Source organism: Channa argus, chromosome 19, assembly GCF_033026475.1.
Source record: "Channa argus isolate prfri chromosome 19, Channa argus male v1.0, whole genome shotgun sequence".
In the NCBI taxonomy this organism is placed as follows: domain Eukaryota; kingdom Metazoa; phylum Chordata; class Actinopteri; order Anabantiformes; family Channidae; genus Channa; species Channa argus.
Window position 1 is genome coordinate 10,347,213 of NC_090215.1, and position 21,378 is coordinate 10,368,590.

The 21,378-nt window shown below is 39.5% G+C and overlaps 1 protein-coding gene across 2 annotated transcripts in view; it reads right to left on the minus strand.

The window, feature by feature from the left end:
* Positions 1 to 6,954, minus strand: part of sema5a (sema domain, seven thrombospondin repeats (type 1 and type 1-like), transmembrane domain (TM) and short cytoplasmic domain, (semaphorin) 5A) — a 111,076-nt gene extending 104,122 nt beyond the window's left edge. Inside the window, exon 1 of one of the 2 annotated variants that reach the window (XR_010911745.1) lies at positions 6,428 to 6,954. The gene's annotated coding sequence lies outside the window, so the exon portion shown is untranslated. The remainder of the gene's footprint in view (positions 1 to 6,427) is intronic. The other variant, XM_067486576.1, reaches the window with a different exon arrangement.
* Positions 6,955 to 21,378: the final 14,424 nt, after the last annotated feature.

Sequence of the window (21,378 nt, forward strand, 5' to 3'; positions counted from 1 at the left end):
GCTCCAAGAACCCACAACAGCTAAATCAACCTCGACAGAGCAGTGTGAGGAAGTGCGCAGGTCATTCACTTATTCTCTTATGACTTCGAGAGTTGAAATAAAAAAATTTAAAAAAAGTTCTCCAACACATATTTTCACTCATTTTAGTGAAACAATCTGTTGATGATGTTTCTGACAATCTAAGGGAGGAAACTCTTTAGTGGAAATGCTAATAAATCATAATAATCGGCAGCTTGAAAGAGACCCAGCCAAACATTGACTCTGTAAAAGATGTCACAAGCCAAAACAATTTTACATTTAGTCATTTAGCAGAAGCATCTTTTTTATCACTTATAAACAAGAAACACAAAGCAGGGGAAACTTGGGCCAGAGCGGCCAGGGATCAGACTGGAGTTAGAGGCCACCTCGGACCCTCGGAACTCTTTCTTAATTTTGCATTGTACATTAAATGCTAATACTACTAAACCAGTGTCTAACCCAATTAAAATACTGCTAAAATGTATCATATTTCCCATTGAAATGTAATTAAGTAAAATGAAAAAGTAGCGCTAAAAGGAAGTAAGTAATTGTAATTAGTTACTTTCACAGTATTTTGCCTTAAAGTGACAAAAAGTCCACAAATTAGTCCCTGCTGCTCACAAATCCTAACAACTTGCTTTGAGTGCAAATTAATTGTGGGCGACTCCGATGACCACACTAAGATTTTTGAAGTTTTATAATAATAGGGCACCTTTTGGGAAAAACTGAGTGAGTGAAGGAAACTGTAAAAAGTTTACAGACAAGTAGAGTAATGTACCTTTCATTCAAAGCACCTTTGCTTCCTTTACTGCCTTTACTCTCCCTTTGTATCACTCTGTTGCTGCTCCTTCTCTCGACTACTTTTCTCTTTCTTGTCCTTTCCTATCGTCCGTTCTCTGTATAATTCTTGTTCCTTTTCCTTTCTTTTGTCCTTCCTGTTTCCATTCAGAAAGCAGGCACCTCCCCTCTTTTGTCTGAGAAACCTAAGTTCTTATCTTTCACATCTATCCACGGTGTCCAATCTCTTTCTCCTTTTATATCCTTCCTCTAATCTCCCTCTCTTCCATTCTCATTTTCCTGCGTGGCTGAACTACATGTACTGGGCTTCTTTATCTTTTAGATGATATCGCAAACTTTCATAAAAGGTCGGATAAAAAGGAGAATATAGCACGCTGTAATTTCACTTGCTCATTCATCTGCTGAGCGAAGCATCCTCTTGCATCTTGATTTTTTTCCTTTTTTTTTCGAGGATATTGCTCTGATTAGCCCTTCGTAATGATTTCAAAGTAGAGATAAATGTTTTCATTTGCTGAAGATTAAAGGATTTTCTTTATTTATATCCTATGATCAAATTAGAGCCTCTCTGGCTGTTTGCAGCCCTGCAATAGATGATGCTCGAATAGTTCTAAACACATCACATCAAAAGAGCTTCTTATCGCATAATGATATGCTCCATAAAGATAAGATGCGGCAACACAGGTCCCACGAGGAGGAAAAAACTTGAAACTATGAAAAAGACTTAAGCTACATTACATCCACCTCCTGCTGATATGGAAAACATATGGCAAACAAAACCTTGTGCGACACACAAATAAATACACAGACAGCACATACTCATGCACCTGCTTTAGTAATAGGTGCAGACTGCTAATTTAGCAGTGACTATACTTAGCAAAGAGTGTCAAAGTCTCACAGGAGGCAGTCCAGTTTTGCTCTCACCTCAGAGTTACAAGCTCCATCCTAAAACAAGAAACTCATATAAAAGATAAAATGTGTGAGCCGAGCGCCGCTATCAAATGATCCATTCATTCATGCTTCAAAAGTCATTCATCTTCCAGAGAAATACAGCTGGGTGACAGCCCAGAGAGGAAAAAGTGTGTGTTTCTCTGCACTTGCCTCTACATGTTTGTTTGTTGACAACTCATGACTCATTTCACCTTTCGATTGGCCCTGTGGCACCCAATCACTAAATAAACAAAGACCAGCAAATCCTCTGCACTCTTTCTTCCTCTGTCTCTCATATGAAAATCCTCCTTTTTTCCATGACTCATTAAAGCTCGTCACACACTCCCTGCAGTTTTCGTGCCCATCTTGTCGACTTCTTCTCCTGTCACCAACCTCATGCTCCAACAAGTGAGAAAGAAAAGTACAACAAACTCCAAACTTTAAAAAGTTTACAATAATCGCTTCTCCTGTTGTCACAGAAGTTTCGGATCCATCTCTGTTTAACCTTTCAAACATCCTCTTGGTTTGATCCCCAGCGAAAAAGAGGCTTTGGAGATTATTTAATCGTGACCCAAATAGAGTCTCCCTCTTCTTCCTGTGCTGGCATCATGGTTAAAAGACATATTCCTCTGCTATCTGAGTGGGGTTTGAAGTTATAGTGTAGAGACAGACAGAGCTAATGCAGTGTAACAGCGCTGGCGAGTGAAGGCTGCTTTAGTAGTGCTAATTCCCTCTGACGTGTGGACATGAAACTCAACGTTTTACCCAAACAGCGGACAGTCATTCCTTGGATCCAAGCAGCAAACATAATAGCACATCGAGGATCACATATCCCTTGTCTGAGCTTCCCTGCCGCACTGTGAACTCAAATTACTTCCTACACCTGCCCCTGTGCTGTTTCGGCTGTTAAGCATGCAGTGTGAAATTATCACATCTTCCCCTGCCTGTTTTACAAGGATCTGTCCAGAGACCTGGTTCATGTGTGTTTGTGAGTTTCTACACAAGCATACTTTTTATCACTTCACTTCCAGGTCTTTTCACATATGAGTCACTATTTTGTATTTTTGGTTGTATTTTGTTTTCTCTTAACTTACTAGGGCTGTGTGCGTAGTATAATAACCACTGCCGGCAATGCACTTGGAAATAATGGCACCATGTCCTCTATTTAAGTAAGTTGTGGACCCGTCATGCAGACTTTAGTGAGGCGACAGATGCAATGGGGTTGCACGGTGAATCCCACTTGATAGCTTTCTCTCAATCGCTATGGCAACCATGGTGACAGTTCGGCCTTTTAAAGAATAAAAGTGGCGCAGATGATAAACTTTCATTTTGCCAACATTTCCATTTTCTTTGTGATGGACAGGCACTCAAATCCCCTGCAGGAAACCTTGGTGTAGCCATAGCAACATTGCACTATCTCACCAAATAACTGAGAATGTCAGAAAAGAAAAGAAAGAACTGTGTACTTACACCTTGGCAACCTTCTCTGTTATGTAGAGATAGGTCAGAAATGGATCTGAATGTGCTGCTTCTGGTACAAATAACCACAAAACCATGAAAAGCACACAAAATGAACACATTTGAATCTGTGTCTTCCAACGTGGGATGATTCACTGGAGCTACTACAGTCTTGAAATCAAAAGTGGCAAGAGGAAACAGGGAAGGATGAGATAATGGCAAAGTGGTTGTGATGTATAAATAGCCTGTGGTAGTGAGAGGACAAAGAAGAGCAGGCAGGAACAGCAATCCACTTTAACTATTGTTTGAGTCTCTACGTTTACTTGCAAAAGGGCAATAAATCATCCATTAAAGAGAATTTATAAAATCAGAGCTTCCATGGAATTCACAGCCAATGAAGCTGGACCTTTTGTGAGGCTGTGTGTACAGGGACAAACTATTGCAATGCCCCATCTTGCTGGTGTCAGATAAATAAGTAACCAAAGGGCCCTAAAGAGCATCAGGGGGCCAGAGGGTAATGGCTGTTTAGTTTACACATGCATGACAATGCCTTTCACTTTCTCTCCCAACAGGGCTCGACCCCTGAGGGGATGCAGAATCTCAAAGGTCGATGACAATGGGCTTGTCATTCAAGTGGTTTCCATGTCGACCGCACAGCCCACTGGGTCATTTTCATCATGCAAGTCTCCTGGCTGGGACTAATTGCTGTGTTTAGGCTGGTGTTCTGTGTCAATGTTTGGGCAATTTCCCAACACCACACAAATATCGGTCATGCTAATCATATGCTGCTCCTCACTCACCGCTGGAATGTGTGTAACAACTCTGTTATTGCTGTCTAGGGCTGTGACTAAAAATTAATACCACTATTGATCACTTTCATCAATCTTCTTTTCACCAATTTCACCAATTCATTTTTTAGCCGATAAATTAACTGAAAATACTACCAGATACACCTAAAATTTCCAAAGCTGACATTTGATTTTCTTCTTTTGTTTCCATTAGTCCAAAATATTGGGTCATGGTAATAATGTCTAACCATCAGTAAAGTCAGGGCAATCTAGCATAAAATGCTAATTTATTTTTATTAAACAATTATTAAAAATTGGAAATGTGTTAATTTTCTCAGATAAATGAATTCATTGTTGTTTAGTTTATAAAATGTAAGAAAAAAGTGTTAAACGTTTATGTGTTTTGTGTTGACTGTCCAAGAGCTAACCATATTTTTTCAATAATATGTAAAATAGAAAATCAAAAATCCCATTAGAGAAGCTACAGCCGGGCAATATTCGGAGCTTCTAGCTGATTATTCCATTCACTCTTTTTCTGGCAGTTTATATAAACTGACAACTTTTGACAAAAAGCATCACTTTACATGATTTCTTGATTCAGCACTTTCACGTCATTAATTTCTCTCGTGTTTTTTGTCTGCTTTTCATCCTGTTTCCTGACAGGATCTTTGCATTGGATCTCCAATAAAGGCCTGGGTGCAGTGAGTCGAAAGTAATTCTACCATCTGGATAAAGGTCACGTTTTTCCACTGGTAAGCGCGGTGTGACAGGATGGACAAGCTACAGCATCCTCCTGGGTGTCAGGCCACAAGATCAGAGGAAGCTGACAGTGTTTATATGAACTACGGCTTTCAAGTTCCAAACAACTATAGCCCTGTGAATACCAATGAAATGGAAAAGAGCATGCTCAGTGCTTTTTACTCGACACAACACCTGACTACGAATTTGTATCTTTCCTAAAAAAGGTGCTTGCCTCAGGTGCAAAAAAACTAATCACTAAATAAGTGGCTTGGTTAACAATTATATTCAGTTAATTGTACACTAATCACCATTAACAGGTTTGGAGATTAGCATCCATCCACAGCTGCTGCGCTGATGGTAAGAGGACAGAGCACATTTACAGCTGGGTGCAAACATTTGCCTCCCCCCTTGGTAAATTAATTTAAAATTAACTATAATTATTTTCTGATGAAGGAACATTTGCACTAGCTAATCGTGCATTAAATATTATGTTGATAGAAAAATAACAATCGCTTTTTTGCCATTTTAACATGAGGGATTGCAAACTTTTGCAGCCACCTGTAGCACAGGTTTTCTCCTTTAGCGCTTTCCATGGCGACCAATAGGTACAACTTGTGCCGTTGTATATTTAACTTGTCTAAACCCTCTGAACCCACTCACTGAACTCAAATGTATTCAGTATAAAGGTCAAATAACATGTTTGTTTAGAAATTTTAGAAAAAACTTTTTCAAATACATTTACAAAAGTACATAAACTACAAAGACTGCATTATGTGGCCTTTGTGACAAGTCTGACGGTTGAAATGTCCAGAAGGTCTGAAACCTTCAACGGAGGGAATAAAGGAAACATGACACATACAGTTACCGCAATGAAATGTAAAACTATAGTTTTCATTTGTACACAATCAGCGAGTTTCATGGGGAAAATATTGTCTGTTCAAATCCTTTGTGGATTAATGTCACTCAAAGAAAATGGAATGAAAATATTAAACATAATACAGTGTGTAGACAGAAGGAAAAGTTACACTTATGAGTCAGGGACAAATGATCTGTAGAGACTAATTAAACAAGGCTTTGATAGAAAATAGATGCAAAAAACGACTTTAAAAAATCTTACCATAATTAACCAGAAAACATCTGAGTGTGAAAATGCCACATTTGCATTTGTGTATTTTGTTGTTTTTTGGTTTTTTTTGCAAGGCACTGACAGATCTTCAGTTCTGGTGAATTCTCTTTCAAAATAATCAGAAGCAGTAATAATTCTCATGCTTCTCTCGGTCTGTAGGTGTGCACTTGCTTCCTTAATCACTGTCCTTAACAGTCCTTAATCAACTGTCATAAGATGCTGAAAGAGGAAAGAGCCTCTTTGAATTTGTTAAATGTTAAGATTTGATAAAAGCTGCACGGGCTGCACTCTGCCAGCACCACCAAGTGGTCAGACTTCGCAAAGCCAAACGCAAAACTTCCACAACTGAATATTTGCTTTATGAGATTCAGGATGGTTCATGTAATATATGTTGGTATAGTATCATAGTACAGGATATTTTGCCCTCTGTTAACAGGTGAAATGACTGCAAGGAGCCTATGGGTAACATTTCAGGAGAAAACACACACCTCGCGTTTAGAAAACGTCAAAGCTGACAAACTAGTGACATGTCTTAATGATATAAACCCTGTGAAAATAGGCTTCGTCTTACCAGGTGAGGTGCCCAACTCGCGTTCATCTAGTAATGAGCGAAGCTGCGTATTTCGTCCCGGTGAGAAGAACGGGAAAGCAGAAAGACAAAATAAAGAGGAGCTGAAGATTAAATATCCTCAGTTCTTCTGCGCCTTGTGCCAGAAGTCGACCTCGGTAAAACTCCTCTCTCTCCTTGTCTCTCTGCAGAGATTTCGCTCCGCTTCCCCCCACGTCCCTCTGGAGCCCTGTGTGCTATTTCTTCTCCACTGAGGAGCGCACTGTGCCGGTGGCTGCTCGGCGCACGCTTTGTAATCGGACACCGCACTGTCGCGCTGCGCCACAGACAATATGCCTCCGCTCAATTGTGGGGGAGACACGGGTGCGAAAAAGCAGCGGCCCCGAAAAAAACAAAAACACAAAACTTTCCGTCAACTGAAATAGTCAGAGCTTATGCACAACATGCCAAGAGGAGTGGAGGTGGAGAGATGTGTCCAGTGCTGCTCTCAGTCACAGCTGCGCATCTCAGTAGTAGGGCTGGCTTTGAGGAGGGCGCCCCCACTTTGCGCGTCCACTCCAGCAGCGGGGAGAGACGTGGCAGCGGCTGCACAGCTGCCCTGCAGGTGGTGGAAGGGAATACAAGTCACTGCCCGCTGGAGAGACAAGTGGGGTGGATGACTGAGTTGTGGGCAGTTTGGGCTGTTTAGACATTTTTAACATGATGCAATATGATCGGCTGCTGATTCCAGCAGTTCAACTCTACTCTGGCTTTTCTTTTCCTGGCAGGGAGGTCAGAGGTCAACATCAGCTTCAGAAAACCACTTATCCCTTAAAACACCTGGGGATAAGTGCTTTTTTTTCTGTACCCACTGGATACAGAGAAGCTTTCCGGCACTGTATTGTGATTGTGTTTGCAAATGTGTTTATCAATTGCTACAAACATCTAAAGAGATTAGAACTGAGCAAAGATACAGGGAAAGAACGGTTCGGTCTTCGACTCAGATCTATTTTGAACAACAGCAAACTAATCTTTTTAGAAAGCAAGTATTTTGTCATGTCTATTACAAGAGTGTGTGTTTGTGTGTAGTTGTGAGCGGAGCGGAGCAAGTTAGAGAGAGTGACAGCACTCTGTTTATATGCCTTTGTGTATTTTAATAGTGACATCCTCAGTTCAATTACCTATTTATCCCCCGGTGAATGAACACAGCCTCTATCAAACTCCAAAGCCCAAAGAGTGTCATACACAGCTTTGGGGCTCTGACAAAGTGTGCGTCTGTCTTTTTGACAGACACGTAGAGGAGTCAACAACAGCCTGTTAATACGCCTCTTCGTTTAACAGGAACGTGCCTCAGTGAATGCCTCAGCTCCTGTGTACCCACATCTAAATTCAAATCAGGTAATTTTCATAAAAATGTAGCTACCCACAATGGGAGGACGTAAAGCTGAGATTTACATTTCAAGTGGTCTCTGTGAAACTCTGGGAAATGCGTGGGTAACCTTTTCCTTTCTCTTGCTACACAGGGAGACGCAGAGGGGCCAGATCTGCTTTCTTGAAATATCTGAACGGATTTGATAAAGATATGGCATGCCAAAGGCAGTAACAGTGCTTAACAAATATAATTAAGGAACTAAAAAATAAAACAATTAACAAAGTTGTGATGTGCTAAACTCAGTTGAATGGCATTGTAAAAAAAAAAAAAAAAAAAAAAAAAAATCAGTAGTCTAAAGAGTTTTCTCCTGTGAAAGCGCTGTGACCTCCGGAACTTTTTCTACTCGCTTCAGGAATTTCAGACTCCCTTTTTAACTCAGCATGGATTGCTCTCTCACACAATAGATGCTTCACTTGCTCATGGGCCAAAAGCATAACCCACAGAGCTCCAGCTAAACTTCAGAGTAAAGCTTTAGCTGCCTGAGCTGCACTGAGCGGGTTTCATCAGGAAAAACAAAGCAGGGTCTTTGAATGAGCCACCAGAGTCTGTGATGGATGATTGTGAGTACATTAGCTCATGATGGGAGGCCAGAGACAGAATGCATCAAATTTACACTGGCATTCAAGTCTCCTTGGGTGTACGAGTATGTGTGGCCACCTTTGTTGTTCGGTATTTCTGTTTAGATATCAGCCAGATTCACTCAAGTTGCCAGGCAACCACAAAAAAATTCAAATCCAGAAGCCTCCTACAGCATATTTCACCTGGTCATATAAGATCTCAGTAGGGTGTATTTGTATAGAGTTTCACCTCTCGGCTTTTTGAAGACATGGAGTTTTGCTTTTCTTTTAATCTATTAAAGTAATGTCATAATGAAGAAACAGAAGGTTGGCCTTCATCTGCACAGATCCAAAGACATAGAAGACTAGTTTATATCTGTAATATCTGTAATTCATCAGTATCTGTAAAGACCCATGTGCATGTTATGTGCATACAGTGATTGAATGAGGGGAAATACTAACAGCAAGTAAAGCTCCTCCTTTGGAGCAAAACCTCAGTTGACCGTATCAAAGCCCCGAAATCCCTCTTTCAAACATGCCATCTGTCATGCTGTTTCAAGCCCCAGGTCAGCTCACACCTTGCAAACACAGCCAGCCAGCCAGCCAACCAACCACTGGGACATGCAAAACACACACACTAACACACGCGCACACACACATGCACACTCAATGACACATACGTGTGACATCATCACACTTTGGGCCCGAGATGTGCAATAGGATGCTTAGCACACATGCACGCTTGTGGCAGAATAACTGTGAGAGCACAGGTATCGGAAAGAAAAGTGTAGTTTGGTCTTTTCCCAAGAAAAGAAGCTGGGGAATAAAAGAGGGGACATACACATGTAGAGGGAAGAAGGGTGTAAGAGGAAAGCAAGGATGAGAGAGCCAGAAAAGCTGGGCAGCTGTGAAAGACTGCAGTCATTCCTCACTGTGAGATACATACCTGCAGACTCAATGAGCCATCCCATGCAGCAGCAGGGCCAAAGCCATGCGATTTCTCAGGCTTACTCAGCCTTACTGTGCCCCCCCCCTCATGGATCTAAGGCTATGTAGTGCCAGGACTCCTCAAAGTCTACTTTCACTGACACGCTTCATTGGAGGAAAGATTGGACAATGATGCTGTAACTGTCATGGTGTCAGAGGAGGTATGGCTGAACTTCTGGAGGAAAATTATTAAGAGACAGAAGTTTCTGTAGGTGCCAATTTATAAAAAAAAAAAAGAAAAATCTGAGTAGTTGACCTCTTACACCATTTCAGTGAGTGTAGTAGCATACACGGACAGTGATGTTAATCTTTGGTTCTGACGGAATATCTCAGTAATTATGAGATTTGTCATGAAGTTTGGTGCAGATATCCATGTTGCCAAGAAGGTGAGTGCTGATAATGACGGTCTTCCTGTGTAGCAACACAAGCAGCTCAAAGTTTACAATAATCCTCTGAAATAATTAAACATAAATGAGATGGGGTGCAGCAATGTGGTGGAATGGTTAGTGGTGCCACCTCACAGCTGGAAGGTTGTGGGTTCGTGCCCCTGGCTGACCATGGCCTTCCTGCGTGGAGTCTGCATGCTCTCCCAGCAACCATGGGGTTGCATAGTTATGCTATATCCATCCATTATCTCTAACTGTTTATCCTGTTTAAGGTCTGTAACTGCTTATACGCTTTAAGTTCGTAAGGGGCCTGGAGCCTATCCCAACTGTCATAGCATGTGATTTTTTAAATTTGCAAATGTTACGAACGAACTTCTTTCACGTTGTCATTGTGGGGTATTGTTTGTAGAATTTTGAGGAAAATAAATAATTTGATCAATTTTGAAATAAGGCTGTAACATAACAACATGTGGAAAAGGTTAAGTGATGGGAATATTTTCTGGATGTGGAAAGCATCCAGAAAATTTTATTTTCTATTTTACCATACAACTGTATGTTCACTACTGTTGCAGATTCAAACTGGTCTACTGTGGAAAAGTTCGGTGTCTTGTCCTCCTCCCTATGAAAATTTTTGTATTTTATGTCATCGATTTAGGCATCAAATATTAAAGCACCATGGTTTTTAATTGACTACACTGAAAGGTCTGAGCGTCAGTCACCGATGCAAATGGGTACCTCAGCATTTAAAGTAGAAGGGACTGTGCAAAGTGATGGTTTTTGACGCCTGAGGAATGAGAAGAGGCTGGTTGCTCACTTAAAGTATGGGTGATTTGATACTAAAGGTAATATGTTCTAGAAATAAATAAATAATAATAATACAGAGGAAATTCTGAACTTTCATCAAATATTTTTGCCTTTATGTGTTCATCTTAAAACCAGATGTCTTTAGTGAACAACAAAAACAGTTAAACTGCCATTCCAGTACAATAAAGGGGCCTCTTTGTGTATGATTGTGTCTATACATGTCACTGCTAACATGTTCACTCATTCTCTGACCACACTGAACACTAACACTAACTATTTGTTTCAGAATTTTGGTGCAGCTGTCTTCTTCTCATGCTGCAACCAGGAAATAAACGGCTCTGGTCATGTAAAAAATTACACTAAACACATTACAGGGCACATCATTAAGACCCATTGTTATGTATCATCCCGAAAGGTTTAGAGCCTTATAACAAAAAAAGTCATGGTTGGATGATTAAAAGAACAAAAAATAAGTATAGAATATATTATATATATATATATATTTTTTTTTTTATCATTGAGCACATATAAAAGTTACAATGAAATTCTTTCTCTGGATTTAACTGATCCCTAGTGAGGATCTTGCTCAAGGACACACCTGGTGCATGGGCTGGGATTGGATCCTGCAGACTCCTGCATCTCATCATGATGCTCCAACCACTGAGCCACCAGGCCACCAAATGACTCCCATTAACCGTAGTCTTACTTTGTGTTAGTGCTAATTAGCAAGCGTTAGCAAATTCTAACAAGCTCAATGAAGGTAAACACAAAAAAACATTATATTCCACTGAATGACACACTCATACACACTCTTCTAGCTTATACCAACATCTGGGAAATTTACTCCATCTTTATCTTCTCCCCGTGGGACTCCCAGCCAACACTGACTTGCTACAATGCAGTGTGAAGGTATGATAGAGTGTTTTGGGGGACCAGTCCATCTAAAGGTGGTGAATGAACGGACTTCGTGAGGAAATATAATGCCCTATCAGAGTCCATGGGGTCATCGTACTCGCTTTCAGCTCAGATTCTGTCTTGCTGAATTTGTCTTTGTCCACCCCTGTATGATGGATACCCGAAAAAATATGGCTGATGGTGAGAGTTTTTTTCCACTCTTCTTTAGAGTCTTCTTTTTTTTTTGATCACCATTAGCAAAGTCGCAAAGGGCTGTAGAGATGAACTCCCTGAAATTCAATCATGAGAATTGAAGGTTTGGAGGCGTGAAGTCTTGGCCCCATGGGCAGTTTGGAGATTGGTTTAGATTAATTAATGTCAAAATGGAGAGGGTGAGGCTGTAGAGGACAATTATGTATGTGACTGCTGGGCATGCTCTTCACCGTTTACAGTAAAGCTGATTTTTGTCTGCATTAAGAACCTATTCATACCCAGTCAGTCATTTGCAGAAGCCAAAAGCAATTTAGGTGTAGAGAGACTAGGCAAAAGTTACCCATGGCTAAATGGATAGAAAAATAAAGCCACTTATGTAAGTACTCAAGGTGCATATAATCCAGAGAAGCCACGGTGGGAAAAGCTACCAAAATCTCCAGGACAATGTAATCTTGTGAATACAGCCCTGAGTTAAAAGGGGAATACAACTTAATTAATGAATCATATTTCATTTATTAAAGCTTAAAAATGCCCAGTGACTACATGAGAGGCACCGTATGGCTTGTGTGTTTGCTTCTTTTTAAAATGCACCTGTTTCAAAATAAACTTACCACACAAATTCACACAGTATTTTCTCTGGCACTTACCTTTTCCCCCTTTGTCCTTAATGACAACTTCTAATGATGCAACATCCCACATTAAGCAGGTGAAAAAACTGTTTGCTGCTCTTCATGGCCCACAGGGGACCAAAGTGATTTTTTTGCAAACACTGACCAAACTGTCTCAGAGAACTGGAATAAATTCATCCATTTACTAAATCAGCAGAAGCTATTTGTTTATTTAAACAACATTTTATGTTTCAAGGTGACTTTACTGCCATCTTGCTCCAGAGTCCTGTCTCACACTGCACATATAGACATGCTATTAAGGACACAGCACACAAGTTTTACATATACTGGATAAAAGAGATACAGGACAACTATGCATACACGTCAAACGTTTTCCATGCTCACATGCAGACACAAAGTGACCAATGCAGTGACAATTCTCATGTGTTTGTGTTTCTCATGGGTTTTCTTGCTATGCTGCACTTTTATTTCCAGAATTTTGGAATTTTGTCTTTTAAGTGAGTTTCTTTGCTGAAAACAGGCTTTTCAGAGGTTGGTAGGCTAAGGGATATATTAAACTGGAAAATTTTAACAGCTTTGAAAGAATTTTTTACAATATTAAAAATTGCATGGTTGTAGTAAATGTAGCACACCAAAGTCTTTTTTATATTGCAAAGCAGATTTTTTTGCATGCTTCAGATAAATGACTTTCATAAACCACCTCATTACAGAAAGGAAAACAACCAGCAAGGCTGACAACAGCATCCAAAACTTGCATTAACTGATAATAATCAGACTCATTACTGGGATATTATCATTTCTTATTATTCTCAGTAATGCAGATCCTGTTGTTTATGATGATCCTGCAACATGGCAGAGGAACCCATTAGAAAGGAGATACCACTGGAAATACAATCATCCATCATCTTGAATGTATTTTGTAGAGGCCAACTTGTAAGCAATCCTACACTGGTGTTGGACTCAAATAGATTTGCTGACCGTTGTTGTCCAAAAACCTGCCAAAAGAAGACATCTCTACATGGCAAAAAGATGCAAAGTACATATTTATTTTTTTACTGAGCGTTGTCTGTACCATTATGTAGTATGTATCATAAGTGTCATATACTCATCTAAGTTGTTTATCGTATATACACTACACCAATCAGCCGCAACATTACCACTGATGGTCTTAATAATTTTATGAAGGGGAAGGATCATCTTGGCCATTTTGAGCAGTCGGTCGCACATGGCAACATATGCAGCCAAATGTTACAATGTGTGCAGAGTTGGTGAGAAAAAAAACTTGCTTCCTACTCACTAATGTTGACCACGACAGAGCTGCACTGCTGTGGCACTTTAATACAAAATAACCTACTTAGGTAAAAAGTTCAGACAGCTTCTTTCACTTCTCTTACCAACACACCGAAAACAGAATTGCACGTAAACATTGCTGGGAGACAAAATTCTTCAAATGTTTCTAAGCAGACATGTAATGTGCCTCCTACTGAACAAATGTTAGGAAACAGCTGGATTGTTGAGGTTAAAACATGGACAAAGCTGCTGTTACACATCGACTGTTCCTGCAAAGGGAGAACAGCTGCACAATGATCAGTAAAACAATTGATAATTCTATTTTAACTTATTAAAAAAGTAACGAGTCTGTCATATAAGGAGTAGAAAGTACGTGTGAAATGGGAGGGAGTAAAAGTAAAAAGTTGTCAAAAGATAAATACTCAAATAAATCACACCAGATATTTTCACTTACAGCATAGTCAAAGTATTTCTACTTCGTTACTTCCCACCAGTGGTGGATGAGGTAGTCAAAAACTGTACTTAAGTACAAAGTAAGTACAAACACAGAAGGAAAACTTTAATCTATTAAAAGTACTGACTGACTTTTTTACTTTAGTAAACATAAATACTTAAGTAATAAGTACATGATTTACTCATTACTTTAGTTAAAAATTTCGCCCTGTCCCATTCCGTGGACCAGTGCTGCTTTTTTTTTGTTTGTTTTTTTAGGAGGGGGGCATTAACTAAATAATCGTAACATAAAATATGGACAGATGCTGTTTTATGCTCTGATGATTTTTAACTACTTATGCTGTAACATCACATACTGAAAGTAACTGCCTAACTAAAGGCACTGTAATTATAAGAATAACACACTGATATAACCACAGATAAAATGTCAAGAGAGCTGGAAAGAAGGTCAGGACGCACAGAATGAAAGAGCCACAGAAATGCCTTAAGAAGGGAAAATATTAGTGTAAAGATATGTTGTGATCTGTTATTTGCACCAGATTTATTACAAGAGAGCAGAGTGGATGGTCGCAAATAACTTGACTGCGCATTAGCGTGTGTGACTCCTGCTTTTAGATGTAGTGGAGTAAAACTCAAAGTAGCCATTATTCAATCTAGTTGAGTAAAGTACAGATACATGAAAAATGTACTGTTTCCCAACTCTGTACTTAAGACGATAATCGCATTAGAGTAACAGGAATATAAAAGACGATAATTTGATTACATAAGCAGACAATCGGATTACAATAATCACAATATGATAATCAGTTTACTTAAAATGATAATCAGTTTATGTAAAATGATAGTCCAACTACATGGGGCAGTAACCAGATTATGTGGAACAGTAACCAAATTATGTAAGTAAGGAACCAGATTACACAGGAATTGGATTATATCGGATAATATCGGATTACGTAGGACAATATTCAGACTATGTAAAACAATAACCCAATTATGTAAAACAATCAGACTACATAAGAAAATAACCAGATTACATTGGACAGTAACTAGCTTTATAATTCTTTTTTTTTGTCCTTTGGTCTATCCCGTGATTTCAGGGTCGCCACAGCGGATCATTGTCTGGATGTTCGGCACAGTTTTTATGCTGGATGCCCTTCCTGACAGAACCCTCGCTAATTTCTACCAGGCTTGGACCGGCATTGCACATTGCACTGGGAATGGTAATGGGCTGTTTGGGGTTCTGTGTCTTGCCCAGAGACAATTCAACATATAGCTGGGACCGGGGATTGAACTACTGACCCTGTGGTCCATGGATGACTGCCTTTAACAACTGAGCTACAACTTATTAGTTAAATAAACAATCAGATTACGTCAGAAAGAAAACCAGACTACGTCAGACAGTTACCAGATCAGGACACAGAACTTTGAATTTTCAGAGTAGGCTACGGCCCATTCTCACCAACAGTTTAGCCTCCTAAAGCAGCATCCCCTGTCTCAGTACATACAGTCCCAGTACATACAGTCTCAGTACATACAGTCTCAGTACACCTTAGTGCTATGCAACAAATTGGCCTATTGCTTTCCTCTGTCATGGTATCAGGCAGGCTGGAGGGTTGGGCTCAATTTTTACATCATCTGGCCCCGCCCCCAACTTTTGATATCGAAATCACTAATGATGTCATGGTGATTGGAATGTTTCACAATGTTTCACTGTGCCAGCATTTTCTACCATTTTTAAATCTCTGCTAGAAAGACAGCAAAGGTAGGACATTTAGAAAAACCACAACATTTCAAACAAGGACCCAAGGCACAAAACAACTGCAATATGTCCAGCATAATTGTTCATCTGAAAGCTGAGCTACACGCGGCAAAGGAAAATGAGAAAAGACTGATTGTCGAAAATAAGAAGCTCAGAGAAGAGCTCACAAAATGCCATCAGGCCAAGATGTTTTGGGAAGAACTGGCTAAGTTTGAACAGACACAAAACAGAAAGGAGTATTCCACAGTCCTGGAAAACCTTGAAAATGCGCTGAAGGAGACCAAGCTACAATTGAAACTCGAACAGGAAATGAGACAGCATGATCAGACAACATCCAATGCATATCATTATCTCCAGGACAACCTCCATGACAAGCTCATGAAATATTTCACAGAGAGTAGAAATAAGTACAAAGACAGGGTAAAGACCTTGAAAGAGCAGGTAAAAGCACTGAGCCAGGACAAAGAACATAAGAATACGAAATGGGAGTTAAATGCTAAAATAAGACACATGGAAACGGGCACATGATGCATGTGACCTACCACACAAGAAAACACAATGGACAGAGCTCAGCCTTCAATCTGCACTTGGAAACCGACACATGAAGGTGATCTGCCTCCACCTTTGTAAATAACAGATTCATGTTTTTGACTTCATTAATGTTATTGTAGCATGTTGCCAGTAACATTTTTAAATAGCTTTTTTGGACTAAAGCTAGAAGATACATTTTTTGAAGTAGATCCGCAGAATATCATTTTTGACCATAATCTTGAGGAGCACTTGTTATGCATTGTTAGTTATAAAACCCTCATTGAATTCCCTGTACTCTTGTACAAAAAAAAAAGTTGTAACTAGTTACAGCTGTCTTTTTGCAAAAGACTGGCTGGTGTGTTTGTGTATTGTGTTATTTGAAATAAATGATGGCTCAGTGAAAGGTTACAGGTATTTCTTATTCATCTGGGGTTGCACCCACCTAATAATAACACCTGCTAAAATCATTAGATTTGTAATTGTAACTCGCACACACACACACACATACACACACACACACACACACACACAAACATGAATGAAAAGGTAAATTAATGAAAATTGGGGGTACTGACTTTTGCATATGAGTAACTGTGGGGTGTAGTAAAGAAAATCTTAAATCTATTTGTAGTGCCTTTAGGTGGAGCCTCAGGTAAGCTCAAGGCCTGACTGCATGTCACATGTTTGGAGAAGCGAGACGACCTGAATACAACTGGTCTGCTAGGCAGCTTGCAGATCCACTTTGACAGGTATAAACAGTGATGTTTCTCAGTGGGATACCAAGTCTAAATAGAGTCAAAGACTTTGAAATCAACATTACATAAGTTTGATATATGGAACCACTGTTTTATTTACTTTTCTGTTACATTTGCAGTTAGTGCAGGGCTGCAAACAGCTTGCGTTTTTAAATATCTTCACTGAGTAGAATAGAAGCTTATTGTGGTCATTGAGTACATGTTCACACATACGAAAAAATGGAAATGTCGATAGACAATTCGGTGGACTTTCCAAACTGTCAACAAATACGCTATAAAGCGAAGTTTAATTTGCAGCATATAGTATAATGCTGTATATCTGTTTCGTCTGACGGCGGAATTTAAAGGCCACATTTCCGAACTTGCCAGAGTATTATTACGTTTTTATGTTTCCATCATTGATACCAGAAAAACAGTAAGTTATGTGTATGTCCAACGGTGCAAAGTGAAAATGAACTGATTTGCCATATTTAATGTTGCTAAATGAGGCCAAGTTGAATTCCACAGTGCAACTTTTTGTATCTGTGGCAACCCACTTCCTGTTTCTCTGCTCATTAGGGGAACACTTAACATTTAATGTTTAATAATTTCTCAAGATCCAGAGACCAAGGTGTGTAGAAAAGTTATAGTGGTTATTAATTTGTCACTATTTGAGACAAGAATGGCATCATGGTTTAGGATAACATAATTTAATTTTTAACTCTCAAATGTATTTATATGCTAAAGCGAGGCTCTGTTTATAGCCTATTTGTTGACATTTTGGAAATCAAAGTCCACTGAATTTGCTATCGATAATTTCATTTACTACCGAGTTTTGAAAGGTATGAAAACTGTCACTGAAGTACTGTGATACTGAAGACAACATTAAAACATGATTAATCTACGGCAGGTTCTGAAACGCTGTCATATTTCTGAGATCCCTAAGTCATAATTAAGAGATTTGGATCTCGTTTTAGCCTGATCAGCTTCTTGTAAATAAAAGATAAGGTCTCAATTTTTTTTCTTTTATGAATTCAATGCACCGCCATACATACATATACATATTGTACAATTTGTGCTCTGCATTTAAATCAATCCCCTGGGGGGAGCAGGGAGGCAGTGCTGAGTCTTCTGCTCAAGCCAAGTGCAAGGGCTGGAATATGAACCTGGAGACTTCCACAGCTCAGCCTGATGCTCTACCCAGTGAGCCACCAGGCCACTAAAGGTTGTAAGAAGACCAGGAATCAAACCCACGTCCAATGCTTGGAAGGCAGCTTTGCTTACTTATATACCACCACACTGGGGCTCTCACTGGTTCCCAGTACTGGTACCATCACTTTCAACAGACACCACAGCAGAATGGGAACCTGGTACAGATGTTGTCATGTCTGCAACACATTGGTCCTTTCTCTCCCTGTGTGAGGTCCTGTTGTATTCAGACAGACAGCATTGAAAACCAAGCTTTAAACCAACTTTACTTACTGTAAGTGAAACCACATACCACACAACTTAATTACAATATGAATGATCTCATGTCTACGCCTTGATAAGTCGTAGGCATGGAATGTTTTTTTGTCCCAGATGTCACAGTGGGGGCTTCCTACGCTCGCTCTGTTAGAAGAGTAAAAAGGTCAGTTTACAGAGCAGGTTCTGGATGTTCTACATACACAAATGCCAATATCAAACAACAGGGAATAATACATTTTACTGTCATGAACATGATGAAAACCATATACAAAAGCAAGTTAAACTTACTTTAGGCTTACAAAATCTAACTGTTAAATCTAACAGCTAAATTGGATTTTGGCAGACAATGAAAGATGAGCATTTTTTCAAAGTTTCAACGTATTAGTATAAGTATTACTCTTAATCTTTTTACACATATGAGATTAAAGCTAAATTTGTATTGTTCATTTATTTTATATAAACATGCAGCCCAAGCCCTTTCATATCAAATCAGGTTTTATAATACAGCCCCAAATCACAATTTTTGTTCAAGGGGCTTTACAGGCTGTACAACAGTGACACTCTCAGTCCCTAGACCCTTTCCCTGGTGCTCTGAATGTAAAACTGTCCAAAACTATTTTGGAATAAAAACCGGCATAGGTTGGGGAATTTCCTTTATTGGGGTGGGTTGGGCTAAGCCCAGAATGTTTGCATCATCTGGTGCCACCCCCAACTTCCGATATCAAAGTCACTAATGTCATGGTGATTGGAATGTTTCAGTTATAAGTTCACTGTGTCAGCATTTTATATCATTTTCAAATCTCTGCTGGAAGGTAGAACATTACAAATCACGGCATTTCAAACAAGGAACCATGGCACACAACAACACCTGCGCTATGTCCAGCATCATTGTTCATCTGAAGGCTGAGCTACACGCGGCAAAGGAAAATGAGAAAAGACTGATTGGCGAAAATAAGATGCTCAGAGAAAAGCTCTCAAAATGCCATCAGGCCAAGACGTTTTGGGAAGAAGAGGCAGAGTTTGAACAGACACAAAACAGAAAGTACTCTACAGTCCTGGAAAACCTTGAAAATGTTGTTAAGGAGACCAAGCTACAACTGAAAAGCGAACAGGAAATGAGACAGCATGACCAGACAACATCCAGTGCATATCAGAATCTCCAGGACAACCTTCATGACAAACGTGTGAAATATATGATGGAGAGTAGAAATAGGTACAAAGACAGGGTGAAGACCTTGACAGAGCAGGTGAAAACACTGAGCCAGCAGGTAAATAACAAGGACAAAGAACATGAGAATACAAAACGGGTGTTAAATGCTAAAATAAGACACATGGACATCATGATCAGTGAGTTGATCCATTGTAAACTCATGGTTCAAGCCAGAGAACAGGCAGACACAACTGATAAATACAAAAAGGAAGTTGAAGCTAAAAACATGAATGAGCTGAACAAGGACAAGAAATATACAAAAACAAGCGAGGGTTTAAAGCATTTAGAGACACGTAAGAAAAAAGAGGAGGAGATAACACAGAGAGAGACTCGTGCCCTTAAACTCGAATTAGAAATTCAGAGAGAAGAGCTTGGAAATGTGTTTAAATTCATACAAGATGTGGAGAAAAAAATGAACAATTACTGTGCAAATGAAGTTAAACTTCAAAATGTGAGCCATTCAGCCTCTGCTAGTAGAGACTCTCAGAGTGCAGATACAGACAGACTTGCTCCATGTAATGGCAGAGATGGAAAGGTTGCTCACGCAATACACAAAACTCAGGATGCATTTGACCCACCTGTATGAAGCTGTAAGGACCACCCAAGAAACCACAGTGGACAGAGCTCAGCCTTCAACCTGCACTTGGAAACCGACACATGAAGGTGATCTACTTCCACCTTTGTAAATAACAGATTCATGTTTTTGACTTGATTAATGTTATTGTAGCATGTTGCCAGTAACATTTTTAAATAGCTCAGAATATCTTTTTTGGACTAAAGCTAGAAGATAATTTTTTTTGAAGTAGACATCATTTTTGACCATTATCCTGAGGAGCATTTGTTATGCATTATGTTTGTAATAAAACCCTCATTGAATTCCCTGTACTCTTACAGGGGACAGCTGTCTTTTTGCAGAAGACTGGCTGGTGTGTTTGTGTTTTGTGTTATTTGAAATAAATGATGGCTCAGTGAAAGGTTACAGGTATTTCTTATTCATCTGGGGTTGCACTCACCTAATACTAAAACATGCTAAAATCATTAGATTCTCATTCTTTGTTTCTACACACACAAAAGAAGGTAAAGGATTGAAAATTGGGGGCACTAACCTTTACACATGACAAGTGTGGGGCGTAGTAAAGATAATCTTTAAACCTCTTGTAGTGGTTTTAGGTGGTACCTCAGGCTCTGGCTGCATGTCGTATGTTTGCAGAAGTCAGATGACCTGAATACAACTGGTCTGCTGGACAGCTTGCAGATTCACATTGACAGGTGTAAACAGTGATGTGTCTTAGCTGGACACTTTTGATCCGTTTGCTCAAAATGCATTTTAAAACCAAATCTAAGCATTGATAGAATCAAAGACTTTTAAAAAAACATTACATTTCTTTGATATGTTTCTTATTTACTTTTCTGGTACATTTGCACTTGATGCAGGGCTGGAAACAGTGTTCTTACATCTCTTCACTGAATAGAAAAGAAGCTTTATTGTCTTTAGACCTGCTCTGTCTACTGATGGAGAGCATGAGCTCAAAAGTAGCAGAGAAACCATCAAAAGAGAATTAAAAGATAGTTTACTTTCACCTTTTCTTATCTCACAGACATACTTTTGGAGAAGATGAGAGCAAGATT